This window comes from Pongo abelii, chromosome 1 (assembly GCF_028885655.2).
Source record: "Pongo abelii isolate AG06213 chromosome 1, NHGRI_mPonAbe1-v2.0_pri, whole genome shotgun sequence".
Classification (NCBI taxonomy): Eukaryota; Metazoa; Chordata; class Mammalia; order Primates; family Hominidae; genus Pongo; species Pongo abelii.
In genome coordinates, this window is record NC_071985.2 from 84,117,542 (window position 1) to 84,132,166 (window position 14,625).

At 44.4% G+C, this 14,625-nt stretch overlaps 1 protein-coding gene across 3 annotated transcripts in view; it reads left to right on the forward strand.

Annotated features, from left to right (window-relative positions):
- Positions 1–5,823, forward strand: part of FAM78B (family with sequence similarity 78 member B) — a 105,398-nt gene extending 99,575 nt beyond the window's left edge. For 2 of the 3 annotated variants that reach the window (XM_054526183.2, XM_054526182.2), the window contains exon 3: positions 2,566–5,823. The gene's annotated coding sequence lies outside the window, so the exon portion shown is untranslated. The remainder of the gene's footprint in view (positions 1–2,565) is intronic. The other variant, XM_054526184.2, reaches the window with a different exon arrangement.
- Positions 5,824–14,625: the final 8,802 nt, after the last annotated feature.

Below are 14,625 nucleotides of genomic sequence, written 5' to 3' on the forward strand. Positions count from 1 at the left end.
GTTAACAAGTCTGTAGTGAGTGTCTCCTATGTGTCGGGCTAAACAGAGTCCTGCCCTCAGGGAGACAATGCCAACAGGAAGTTTTGGGAGCTGCCCATTTTCCCCCTTGGGCTTACCGATCAGAAGGGAGCCCAGAACCTGGGGAAATGCCTGTTTAGTTCTCTCTATCCAGTGCATCAGCCAGTGTGTCTGTAAGGAGATGTTGCCTTCCTGGCCCAGGGGCTTCATGAGGATGTGTGAGGTTGACAGGGAAGGACTTCTGTCGAGCACTTTGAGCTCTTTGAAGGAAAGGCGCTAGGAAAAACCTACAGCCACGTCAGTACGTGCACAGACACTAGGGATGAAAGAAACAGCTGGTTATCTCTCCATCTGCTCTTGTCCCTTCACCCCGCCCTTCAAACCAATTAGAATATTCCACACAGACATGATCCAATGAAATGTTAATTGGAAAAATAACAGGAAAGATAATACATGCACTTCAGGTTGAGAACTATTTCATTAAACTGGGCTTTGAAAGCAAGACAGCCAATTAAATTATTTCCCACTTCACTCCCTCACGTACCAGAAACTATGGAAAGCTATTACTTCTAATTAGGAAAGAAAGAAAGACTCTGCACATGCATATCAGATGAGCAGGGACTGAGAGGCTACGCCACCCACCTCTTTGTACACACACATGCACACGCATCAGGGAACTAAAGACTCATCTGTCTCACCTAAAAAATTTCCTAAGTCTTCTGAAATAGCAAGAAAGCATCTGTTCCCAGGAGCCACTCACAAAATCAAACAAAGGAAAACGCCTTCTTCAGGCACATTCATCAGAAGGGAAATATGGCATTTGCTGTGAAAGAATAAGCAGCTTTAAACTCAGTTGGATTCCAAACCTTCTGCAGCTTGACATGATCCTGTCTTTTTCTCTTCAGTAGAGTTAGATCTTTCCAAGCCTGCTTTCTATATCAAATGCAATGTTCATTGGCACAGGGTGGTCTCATGGACCAGAAGACCTGAGACCCCTGAGGCCTGATTTTGGCTTGATGGTGGTCTGATGCAGGCCATCTTTGGGATCTTCACTTTTCCATCTGTGAAATGGGAAGAAGGCCAATCTCAGTGCCATATTCACCCTCAAAGTTTTTAGGCTTGTGAGAGCACATTTGACGGAGAGCTCTGAGCCTCTGTGCCTTGCTTTAGAGAAAACTGATAGAATCCAAACATGCATTTAAAATATTTTCTGCAGAAAAATTATCCTAACCCAGAGACACCCTTATTGTATAATAAATATAACAGAAATAATATAGTGAAATAATGATGACATAAAGCAGTCATTGTGGTGATGTGACTGGCACACAGGCATCTCTCCAGTATGGTCCAGGAGCAGCAGGCAGACTCAGGGTGTCTCAAGGCCTCTGCACACCTGCAGCCACATTGTGCCCTACTCATTCCCCTCTATCCCTGCTGTGTCTGTTATTCTATGTCACACAAGTTATTGAGGGCTGGCAAAGCCTAACACAGTCAGTGCCTCTGACTGATTCTAACCAATCTCATTATTGCAGGAAGGGGAAGTGGCACCAAAGAGCATGGCAGCTATTTCACAGCACAGGGAATGCAGAGGAACACTTTCTAGAATGGCTTCTAGGCTGTTACGTCCCCAGTTATATATGTAATGGCATTGTCTACTGACTTCAAACAATTGGAACAAGTTTTTTTTACCATCTACCTAAGAATTTGAAATTTGGTTTTCTCCTAAAATTGCAACCATGCATACAATCTGAAAAGGCAACATGGTAATTAATTTATCATCATAAAATTTGTGTCATTATAGTAGTACATCCCTGTAAGCAAACAGAGCATATCAAAAATTCAAAGATACCAAACAGAAGAATGATCAAGAAAAAAAAGAGAAGGATGCCTGATGCTTGGCTTTACCCTAGAGCAACTCTCTTCATATGTTCAAGACTGCTTTTTTCTAATTTTAAAACTTTAGTTCACCCACTTTGCTATGGCCACAACTATTACATGAGAACTTCAGGTTGAATAACTAAATAACTTCAGTTTTCTCCAATGTTGCATATTCAAGAAGTAAGTTTTATCTCATGTGATTTGGACTCTGGAATAAAACAGTAAGTTTTAGCTCAGTCATGGTGTGACCCCCTTGCACAGGAATGTTGGGTGAGCTACAGAGCTCTGGTCACTCAGTGATTCCTGCAAGTCCCTTTGTGCTTTGGATGCCAAAAAAACAATGCCATTGGGGGTCTCAACTTCCCCCCCATTTCTGAGGATTGCCTGGTGCCTTGCTAATGGGTTACACATATAAATGACCTGTAATCCTTTAATATTACTTTAGTTTTTAATCTTTTTAAAATAACCATATGAAAGTTATATATTCTCTTTATAGAGAAGTGCATATGAAAATAAATACCAAAAATTTTGCATAGAATTTCAGGGTCATCTCCCCTTGAAATCTATTAATGGAGCCCAGATCATGACCATCTGCTTTTAGGGAATGACATTTCTTTGATCACTGTCTTAATGCCCGCTTTATTTACATGTTTCCATGTCCACATACAGGTCTCCTAGTAGGACAAGGAAAGCCCAGCAAGCACAACCACATGGCAGAGACTGAGAAGGAGGAAGTGAGCAATGGCTGGCGGCTCCAGAAGCTGAATCCCTGGACAGCTGGTTTCCCATTAAAATGTGTGCCATCCTGCCTACCTCCTCGCCTTCCTCCCGTCCCATGACCAGCCCCTCCTACCCACCCTCCACGAGCCATGTGGCACTTGCCCTGGGCTGACTGGGCTGCCTGATTGGCCCATTTGGAGCTGTGTTGAAGTGAGAGTTGTGCCTGCTGTATCTTTTTGTGTATGGAAAGATGGAATTCATTCAGATCCCAAGTCCTTTCCCCAACCCTCAAAGTGAAGCGTCCCAGGGATGAAGAGCTGGTCAGCCTGGACTTTAAATACCTAACATGGCCCAGCCTTGGTTCCCAAACCCTGCCTTCCCTCCCTATGCTTTTGGGTGGGAAACGTATCTCCCTTCCTCCTCCTTCTCCATGTGGGTGGCCTCTCTAGGTTTCTCTGCATTCTCTGATCCTTGGAGAGCCAGGGCCAAGGCAGTCATCTTGTTCCCCCTTCCACGGCCAGGCTGGGTGCCTTCAGGTGACCAGGGGCAGAGTATAAGTCACCAGGATCAATGGGGTGAGGGGAAAACCACCTTAAGAGGGTAAAAATGGTGTGCATTGGTTTATTTATTGGTTTATTTATTGGCTTGCTTACTGATGTATTTATTTATATTTATTATACAACACAAAATCCATTTCCATTTTTTAAGCATCAGCCCCAGAATTTGTCTTCCTGGGCCCATAGAGCACAGTGAATTATTTCTCTTTGAAGCTTCAGAATAGAGAGGGAAATTTTTCTCCTTACGCCCAAACACCTCCACCTCAGCCACATTTTCAACCAGACATGGGATTAGAAATCACCAGCTAACAAGGCTGTTAAGTCACACAAATCAGCAGAGGCTTGACTGTCTAGATAGCTCTCAGAATCCGGCCTCCACCCCGACCACCTTGCACCGGTCCTCTCATTCTCCTTTACTCAGGTGGGGATTGACCAGCCACCTTCAGCCTAACAGTGCAGAACAAAACTTCTCATTCTGCTCTGATGTAGTATTCTAACATCAGATGCACATTAGAATCATCTGAGGAGCTTAAAAAATATCCATGCCTGGTCCCTTGCCCAAACCAATTACAGCATCAAAGGGTAGATCCTGGGCATCGGAGTGTTTTAAGTTACCCAGATGACTCTAATGTGAAAATAGGGTTGGAAAGTTCTAGTATCACCTCTCCCTTGCCCCTCCCCACCCAGATTCTTTCATCTTTACTTCCCAAGCTTTCCCTGGAGTCCTCTTCCCGTTCCTCCAGCCCCTTCTTCTCTCTGCACCTTCCCCATCAGCTCAGCCAACCATAGCAGATCCCTGGAGAGGGGGCAGGTCCCATGAGTGGTACTCTGAGGCTGGTTTCTGCATCCAGCCTGGGGGCTGCTCCCAAACAATTTCCAGCTTTTCTAGGAGCAGAAACCTATCCTCTGCAAGATTCTCTGTTCACCTGCACCTTCTCCAGGTTCCCAAACTCCAAAAGTTTAAAGGGCACTTTGGTGACATTTCTGTCTCCAAGCCCCAATCTTGATGGTATGGCCCATGTAAGTCTTATAACCCAAGCCTTGGCCATTTCTGCAAAGCCACCTGAGTTGAATGAGGATCTACTGTTAACAGAGAAAGGGGTCACAGTGCTCCCCCAGCAAGTCCTTTTTCCAACAACCAACCTCCTCAGCCATCTAGGAGCTGATGGCTCAATGCAGCAGCTACTGTGCATTCAAATCCTAGATGGCTGAGAAGAGGCATCTCACCCTTCACATCTACAAGATCTCCACTGCTGGGTATGAGTAAATGTGTGTGTGAGTGTGTGTACACATACATGTGCACACACTGTCTACATACAAACCATCTAGATCTATAGAGATGCCAGGCTTCACTTTACATGTGATTACATTTTACATGAAAACAGTTGAGGGCTTTCGTTATCTTTCGCTTGATGGAGTTTCACTGTATTATGTTCATGATGGGCCCCAGTGAATTCCATATCAGGTATATACATAGAATGTATAATATATACAAACTGTTAGACACACTACACACACACACACACACACACACACACACACACACACACACACACACACACACACACACACACACACACAGCCTAGGGAAACCTGTGATGTGGGTAAGTTCATTTTGCCATCCCGTCTCCTCCATCTAAGTAATTTCCCAGGGCAAGCATTGTTTCACACACTCCCCTCAGCTGCCCAGCCATTCCCTCTCCAGTGTCCCATACCACCAAGCCTTCTTTCCCCATCAGTCCAAATGTCCCTGCCCTATGTCCCATCTCTCAGGGTCCTACTCTCTGATAGGTGACAGTTCAGTCAGTGGGTGCTAAAGAGTCGAGTGTTACCCTTCCCAGGTGACATTTACGTTTTAATAGGGGCTACAGATAATGCCTTAATCAGAAAGAGTGGCTGTAGTGGTGGGAATTTCAGGCACAGAAGTGGGCCAGTAAGGGAGATTCTTTTATATCAGGAGGGCATTTTAGAGCCCCCAAGTCATACCTGTCTGTAAGCGCAGCCCTTCATAAGTGCATGAGCACAAGCAAGCACACTTACCTACATTATACCCTCCATAATTTTGAGATACCTCCCTTGCATTGGCCCTATCTTTAAAAATGAAAAAAAAAAAAAACAAAACAAAAACAAAACAGGGAACTAGCTAAATTAATTTAGATCTCACTGGGAAATGTAGCCTATTTTTTCACCGGCTGCCAGCCATCTGGCCCACCCCACCCTGTTCAATTTCCCTTCTGCTCTTTCTCTTTTCAGCTACGACCGACTGTATCAGTTAATTTACTTGTACGTGTCCTCTCTGCTGTCTCCTTACCCTGCTCCCCTACACCATGTATTTCCTTCCTTTACCGTTTCCTCCTTGGAATTGTGCTGTGTTTCATTGTCCTGGAGGACAGAAGAGCAGGTTAAGGCATGAGCATGTGTGTATCACTTTGAAGAAAGAGAAACCAGGTATTCTGCTACAGTTTGGAGAAAAACCCAATGAAGGAAGAAATGAAAGCTGGCTCTGCAGAGTGCCTTAAAAATGACTTTAATTAGGAAATTCTGAGTTGTCGGTCTTCAGATGTTACATAAACTCAAACAGATGTTGCATTTCACTTCTCTGGGATTAAAAAAAGTTAAATACAGTGTGTATTCAACAACAACAACAAAATATGTTTTCTCTTTAATTTGGTCCTCAAAGATGCAGTGCCTGGTTTTCTACAAAACCTGGGGATGTCCCCAGGAACAAGCAAGCTCTGGAACATACAGAGGGCAGATGCAGGAATCCTGCCCAGCTAGGAAAGCTCTGGCAGGCTAAGGCACAATATTGCCATCGAATTTGGTCCAAAAGACAATTCTAAGATGAGAAAAAGCATGGACAACTGTAAGGGGAAGAAAGGGATCCTCACCCTTCTCCCTAATGACACGCTTTGGGCTTAGTCTTTTGGGGCTGCTATAACCAAATATCCTAAGTTGGGTGGCCTATAAACAACAGAAATGTATTTCTCACTGTTCTGGAAGCTGGGAAGTCCATGATCAAGGCTCTGGCAGATTCCATGACTGGGGAGGCCCTGCTTTCTAGTTCGTATTTGACACCTTCCAGCTGTGCCCTCACATGGTACAAAGGACAAATGAGCTTCCTTGGGCCTCTCTTACAAGAAGTCTGTCTTCATGACCTAATCACCTCCCAAAAGCCCCACCCTCTAATACTATCACCACGGGGGTTAGGATTTCAACATGAATTTGTGGGGGATACAAATATTGGAACATAGCACTCTCTTCATCTATGATTCGGTGCTGTGAAATTGGGAGAAAGAGAACATTCTAGAATCAGAGGATAAAGTTTGCCCTTCCATCTCTTTCGTACAACCATTTCTTCTTGGAACACCCTTGACCAGATTCTGCTTTGCTTTTGCTAAATTATTTTACTTTAGCTTAATGTGTTTGCCACCTAGGATCTGATCAAAACAGGTCATCTTAAAGTTTGAGTTCCCGAGGCAGCTAGGTTTCTGGAATGTTACCTTCTCTCCCTGAGTGTTGGTATATGTAAATGGTCAGACTCGTCCAGGCAAGAGTGGGAACTGCAGGGTTGGAAGAGAGGTCTTGAGGTGTACTGGGATTCTGAAAACTATGGAGGTTGACAGGACTGAAGACCTAGCCTATCAGAGCCCTCCTCCTGCCCCTCCCCACCACCTGCACTCTGATCTTTCCACGAGATATATGACCCTTCTGTGGGGTCCACAGTTTTAAGAGGGCTGAAAGTCACTAATTCACATTCATTCATTCATTCATTCATATTCTCTCTCTCTCTCTACACACACACACACCAGTCAAAAGAGGGAGAGCAAGGAGACCCAGATATTGAAAGAAAAAGTGGTAAATAGTGGTTATCACTCCTGGAAAAAAAATTTAAGAAAAGGGCCTCTGTCATGCATGTCATGGGGTGAGGGAGTATTTTTAAATATACATATGTCTAACCTAAGACCCCTCTACCCTCACCAGGTGGCCTGAGCAGCACATGCTCAACTCTGGAGCAAGCAGCTTTGCAGACACATTTTAGAAAAGGGATTCCTGCATCTTCTCTATCAGAATGCATGATCTCTGGAAAGAACAATTGGCACTTTTTTCTTAGTTCATTCATTTCAAGAAATAAATAAGGAACTGGCAATTGCTGAACACACTGCAGTATGTATGTGTGTATATATACAGCACAAATGTATGAGTGAGGATTGGTAGAATATAGTGACAGTTGAGGCAAACTGAAAATACAGGTGGTATTTCTTTCTCACTTAAAAAAAATGTAAGTTCCATGTTAACTTGGAAAAGGGAACAAGGATGTGTCTGATTTTTTGAAAACCAAATTGTCATATATTTAACAAAGTCACTTGGGGGAGAAAAAACAATATTCAAACAAAACTATATATTTATTGTTATCTACATGAAGAAATGGTATAGTCTGCCATGTTACATATATGGTCACATTTCTTTTATTTTTGAAATTAATTACCTGAACCATCTTATGTTTTGTTAACAGAGAACACAGTAATCCCTTTTTAAGGTTTTCCCAGCCCATCTACTTCCAGTTTCTCAAAAACCCTGGGTCATGAACTCAGTCCCAAGAGATTCAAAACCCCAAGCAGAAGGCGGGCATATTAACCTGTTCCTGCCTTCCCTGCCCACTGCGGAAGATGGCAGTTCATTGCAGCCAGGAAGCCCAGGACACAAGTTGTCACCTTGGTATAGCTTCTGGCATACCAAGTCATTATTCTCAAAGCAGAATGACGCCAAGGGGCCAGTACTGGAGGCCTGTCCAGAATCATTCCTAAGTTGTGCTGAAACAGACTCCCTCACAAATCTCTAAGTTTGTTCATTACACCCAAGTCAACAACCTAAACCTCTGTCCTCCCCAAGTTGGTGACCTGCCAATTTTCTTGGGCTCCCAGCCCAGGTGTGGGCTCCCTTGGAGCTCCCATGGGAATCCCTGTTTCAAACCTTGACGAAGAGGAGCTGAGCTGTCAGTTCCTTGCCTTGCAGAAAGTTCCAGCTTCTAATGAACTTTTCCACCTCCTCCATGCCCTTCTTCTCCCTGAAACCCTACTTTTTCATAGCTAAAGATCACTGGAGTGATCTGCAGAGCAAAAGGATGTACTATTTCAGCAAGCACTTATTATGTGACTGCCATGTGCCAGACTTTTAGATGCTAGGAACTCCTCAGCAAACCAGACAGACAAAAATCCATCCCTCCTAGAACTTCCATTCTAGTGAGAGGAAAGATAGACCGTAGACATAATAAATAAAGAAATTTGTATGTTAGGCAGTGAGAAATATTATGGGAGAAGAAAAAAACAAGAACAGATGAGGGGAACCAAGAGGACAGAGTTGTTTCCTTTATGTCTGGGCTATACCAAGAAGCAACTATCAATTATTACATTTAATAAAGATAATTTTTGGCCTTCTCCAGGCACCTCCTTTATGCATTAACAGGCATCCTATTCCATTAGAGGCTTCACGTCTATGCTTTATACATTTCAGAGGAGAATCAGGTTTATCGTCTACTGTTTTTACCATAATCCATGGAGAGTCCATTTACTGCAGCTTTGAAAAATAAAATGACTTTCACAAGTTCACACAGCTGTTAAATATTAGAGTGAGGATCCCAATATGGCTCTTTTGACTTCATCATATGATTTCCTCAATGCACTTGTAAAAAGCACAAAACATGAAGCTGGAACATCTAAAATAGAGACCCAGCATTGCCTCTTACTAGGTATACAAAACCTTGAAATGTTCCCTGCAAACATAAGACTGGATGTGACTGGGTGTGGTGGCTCACGCCTGTAATCTGAGCACTTTGGGAGGTCAAGACAGGCAGATCACTTGAGGTCAGGAGTTCGATACCAGCCTGGCCAACATAGTGAAGCCCCATCTCTACTAAAAATACAAAAAAATAGCTGGGCATAGTGGCATATGCCTGTAATCCCAGCTACTCAGGAGGCTGAGGCAGGAGAATCTCTTGAACCCAGGAGGCGGAGGCTGCAGTGAGCCAAGATATCACCACTGCACTCCAGCCTGGGTGACAGAGTGAGACTCATCTCAAAAAAAACAAAAAGACTGGATGTGAAATTACATTATAAATCATAAGGCACAGTACAAATGTGAGGCTTTGGGGCAACTCTGCAGGCTGTCTCAAAACTCTACTCACCTATCATCTGTGTGATTCATTAAGTAAATAAATATAATTAAAAGTTATTTTTATAACACACTGCACACAACTCCCAAAGCGATCCTTACTCAAGTTGGAAAAATTAAAACAGTATATATTTTCTGTCTGTAAACTAATTATCTGATTCAAATGGATTCAAAGCAAGCCCACTTCTAAGGTGTTCTCTAAAAGCATGTGCATAATTACAGTAAGTGTATTGAAGAAGCAGCAACACGTGGCCTTTGTGACCAGCCTCTGAGCACTCACTGTACACAGTGCAAGTGTGGAGAAATGGCCAAGCATGTGATGGTTCCCAGGGGTGTAGAGGTGGCTGTGAACAACCAGTTGGATTTATTCCTGTTCCAGCCTCTCCCTCTTTGTTATCCTAGTCATTGGAGAATGCCCACCAGTGAACAGAAAAAAGTGTCACATTGGCCTGCAAGGCAGCTGGTACCGAGTCCATCAGTCTAAGCCAGTAAATAAAATTGAATTCTGCTTAGCAGATCTTAGAAGGGAGATCTTAGGAGATACAAACTATAAGAGGAGAGGCATACTCTACTTTCTGAAAAGCTTCTGAAGCTTAGCTGCCCAATCCCTGTGCTTCTACAAAGGGAATGTTCTTGCCCTCAAAAAAAAAAAAAAAAAAAAAAAAAAACTACAAAAATAAAAGTATACCTTCAGAGAGCTGCAAATGTCGCCTTCTGTCTTCTCAACCCTGCCACACAGCTACAATCCTGGCTCTGAATCCTAGCTACAATCCTAACTCTGAACCCATGGTCAGAGTGGGAGACTTTAGAACAAGGAAAGACTGGTAGCTCCTCAGCCATCCACCCAGCCTGGGGATGTGGAAAACTGTCCTATCCCTGCCTCTGAGGCTCCTCACCAAGATTCCAAGAGAAATTGGATTAAACCACCCCCAAAACAAAGATATCTTGATGAGCCTAGGTTCAAAATGAAGGGAGTGGGGAAGTCTCATTTTCAGGAGGAAAGATAGAGAATGAGCCAAGATAGAAATGCAATAACTTCAGGAGTAAATAAAAAGGAGATGAAGGTCAGGCGTGGTGGCTCACGCCCATAATCTCAACACTGTAGGCAGCTGAGGTGGAAAGATAACCTGAGCCCAGGAGTTTGAGACCAGCCTGGGTAACATATGGAAATCTCTACAAAAAAAAATTAAAAATTAACCAGGTGTGGCGACACATGCCTCTAGTTCTAGCTATTTAGGAGGCTGAAATGGGGGGATTGCTCAAGCCCAGGAGTTTAAGGCTGCAGTGAGCTATGATCTTGCCACTGCACTCCAGCCTGGACAACAGAGCAAGATCCCATCTCTGAAGGAAAAAAAAAAAAGATATGAGGATGCTAAAATCATGATGATCATAGTTTCCAAACCAAAAATTTCTGTCCCTAGCCTGATCAAGACATAAAATAGTTTAAATCAAATCTATCCCCCAAATTCTAGAATGTGTCTTTGTTTCAGCTCAACAGCTAGTCCATGGCAATTTTTCACCCTTGTAAGACTAACTACATTGAAGATGAGGGGAACCAGTTATTTCCCATCACTGAGGAAAGAGAAATGGGCTCCAACTGAAGCCCTAGGGACCCTTTGTTAAGATTCTGAGAGGATGAAAAAAAATGGTACCTGGTGGAGAATTTTGAGTTTTTTCTGTTCCTGACATCTCTTTCCCACTCGGAACAGAGGAGTCCATTAAGTCAGTGGCAAATGCAGCAGGGTGAAGAGTTCATCCCTGGGCAATTCTGAGTTGACTCTCCACTTCTGAATTCCAAAATATTAAACTGATGGCAGAAATGATCCCCCAAATCATACTTCTTCCAGAGATCCCAACCCCTCAGTGCCCCTCAGTGGGAAGTAGGAGAACTTAGGGCGCCCATGACCAGGCTACATTTCAAGGTTATCAAGAGGTGGCCTGCAGTCTGATTCTCTTGGGTGTTTAATGATACACAAATATCTCCTCAATGTCAAATAAATAGCAGCCATGAGGCTGCCATCCACTTGTAGAGCTCAGCAATTTAGTTTAAAAGAAAAGTGAACAGGCCTAGCTTCCCAAGAGTTAAGATCCAATATGTTCCCTGACTTCCATGCATCTCTCTTTCTCAGATTCAGAGATTCCTAAGCCCTCTCAATTGTATAAAGCCTCATGGCTTACCAAGTTTTGACACATATAGTGGTACTTCACTTCATCCTATCAACAACCCTGTGGGTGTTACTAGCCCTGATTTACATATGAAAAAAACAGTCTCATAAATGTCAGAGCTGGGGCTTGAGTTGAAGTTTCCCAATCTTGTCTATCCAGTGTGCTTTGCATGGCTCTGGTGTGGAAGAAGCCTGAGAAAGAAGCCTGCATATTTTGCAGCCATGCCATTTTTCAGAGAAGAACACTGAGGTCCAACAAATAAGTCCATTAGCTTAGCCACATAGCTTGTCCTGAGCTCAGCAAAGAGAGACATCCTCTGCCCCTGCTGTTAGCTAGCTGGGCTCTTGCCGACTCAGGGATGGAGAGGCTGCCACCCCAAGGAAAGGCCCTTGAGAGAGGACTGAGGGTGGGGTGAGTTTCAGCCCAAGCTTCTCCCTCCCCTGTGAGGTGGGAGAGGGGCAGGAAATCCTCCAACTTATTCCACTGGGTTTTGTGCCTCCATCTGTTCTGCTTCCAGCAGAGATAAGCCCTCCAGGCAGTGTGAGCCTCCAACATAAGAACCCACCACACAGCTACAATCCTAGCTCTGAATCCTAGCTACAATCCTAGCTCTGAACCCATTCCAGGGGCATGGAAGGGCTGAGGGGCTCCTGGGGAGTAACAGTAAGTCACCTATTTCATGTGTGGCCTCAATTCCATGCCAAAAGCTACCACAGAAATGGGAGTGCCCCAGAAAACCACTTCCCTTTAGGATGTGAGACCCCTATGTTTCCCTCTTTCTAAGTACCATTGAAGCCCCAGGGAGTATCAGTGATAGTCCACTGATTCACCAATTCATCCACCTACCAGCTCAGTCAAAAACTGGGCCCCTCACCACACGCCTCTCTAGCTGAAGCCTCCTGCTGCCTTGGGAAGTAGGTGCTGAGGTAGCTGTGTCAGGGATCCTTCAGAGTGTCCAGAAGCCCTGGTAAGGTCTGGAAAAGACTGAGGGGCACCTCCCATCCCCGGCCCTGAGGAAATCCCCCTCACCTGGGCCAATTCTAGGAAGGTTGATTTCAAGAGAATTCTAGGCTGATTAATGCGCTCTATGAAGAAACACATTTTGGAAAAGAGGTCCAATCCCAGACCTAATCCCAGCTGGCCCTGTGTTCTTTTCTTTCCCAGGCTTTCCCCTCACAGTTTGCTACTTACTGTGTTATTCTATCACACAGTCCCATCTCCCCTAAAGATGGAAAAGACACCAGGAGGTCTCAGGATGGATGGGCTGAAGCTCATTGCAAAGTGATTGTGTGTGCATGCACAGTGAGTCCGAGTGCTGAGTTACTTAGTGACCACTCATCCTGGGATCTTAGAGGCAGGGAGTCTCCTACAAAAGTTGCAGGAAAAATAGCACGAAAGCTGACAGAGGGCTCCAGCTCAGTATTGCCTCCTTCCCTCCTGAATGAAAGATTTTTCTGCTGGTGAGCTCACTTAGGCAGAAACCAGAAGCTATGAACAGGGAAATTCTTGTATCTCTGTTTAGCTCCTTTGTTACCAAGTTACACTAGGAGGCAGGAACTTGGAAAGGAAGGCAGCCCCTCAGAGGTTCAGTATAACAAACGTCTACTGTGTTAGGCTGTTGTTGCATTGCTATAAAGAAATCCCTGAGACTAGGTAATTTATAAAGAAAAGAGGTTTAATTGGCTCATAGTTCTGCAGACTGTACAGGAAGCATGGTACTGGCATCTGCTCGGCTTCGGGGGAGGCCACAAGGAACTTTTACTCACGACAGAAAGTGAAGCAGGAGCAGGCATCTTACATGGCAGAACGGCAGCAAGAAGTGGGGTTTGTGCCACTCTTTACTACGACCAGATCTCGTGAGAACTCTGTCACTGTGGAAGAACAGCACCAGTACATGAGGGATCCTCCCCCAGGATCCAAACACCTCCCACCAGGCCCCACCTCCAACACTGGAGATTACATTTCAACATAAGGTTGGATGGCGACACATTCAAACTATATCATCTACTATACAGGGGATGCAAAGAGGAACACGGCATTGCCTTCCCAGCCCCAAGGCTCCCGAATGACTCTGTGAAGATGCCTGTGACCTAAGTCTGGTAGAGGGACATGCGGCCTCTAGGAAAGAGGAGAGTGGGTCTTAGAGTCGACGGAGCAGGGGCTTGAAAACCAAGCTGAGGAGTTTCCCAGTAATTTCTCTTGTGGTCCACAACCAAGTAGATGCGAAGAATGGGCCCAATTGCCTCTCTTCACTCCCATTATTCAGCCCTCATCAGCCCTCATAAATATTCATTTATTATTTATTCAACAAATATATAGGGCACACCTACATATACACATAGACCTATGTAGGGCACACCTACATAACACTTATGTGACAGGCACTGTTCTAGGTGCAGAGGACACAGGAGTGAACAAAGCAAACAAAACCTTCAGGAGCTAGCATTCTAATTGGGAGTTGGGGAGTGATAAAGAATATTAGTACATAAACTATATGTCATGTTAGTGTAAGTGCTGTGAAGGAAAATAAGGCAGGAAATAAGAATGTAGTTTGCTGAGGAGCTTAAAATAGGGTAGTAAGAGAAGGTAGCAGATGAAACACAGACTTAGATGAAGAGTCATGCAGATACCTAGAGAAGGCACTTACCAGGAAGAGGAAATGAGCCCTGCAAAGGACCTGAGGCTGGATCAAGCCTGATCTCATCAAGACCTGTAGAGGCTCAGTGTGGCTGGAGTGGAATAGGCCTTATCCTTAAGGTTCAGCTTGCCAGGGGCTCATTTGAGTGCCCTTCTGAGTTTGAACTGACACATCTCACAGGTTTTCTTCAGAAGCGGGGATGTTCTGGCTGAATAGCCAATTTCCCCATGAAGATCCTTCAAACTAGTAGTTCCTAGGTCTTCAATGGAGGTAATGAGTTCAGAACACTTATTCGAGAAAGGAAGAAAGGGAAAAAATAAGGAAAAGTAATTATAGGACACTCAGAATATTGGAAAGACTGTGGATGTGGAGACAGAACTAAGTTCTGTGCACATGCTGTGCTGTTCTCGTCAGGCCTTTGCACAAGCTGTGCCCTCTGTGAATGCCCCTTCCTTCCCTTGCCCCAGCTCATGCTGCAGG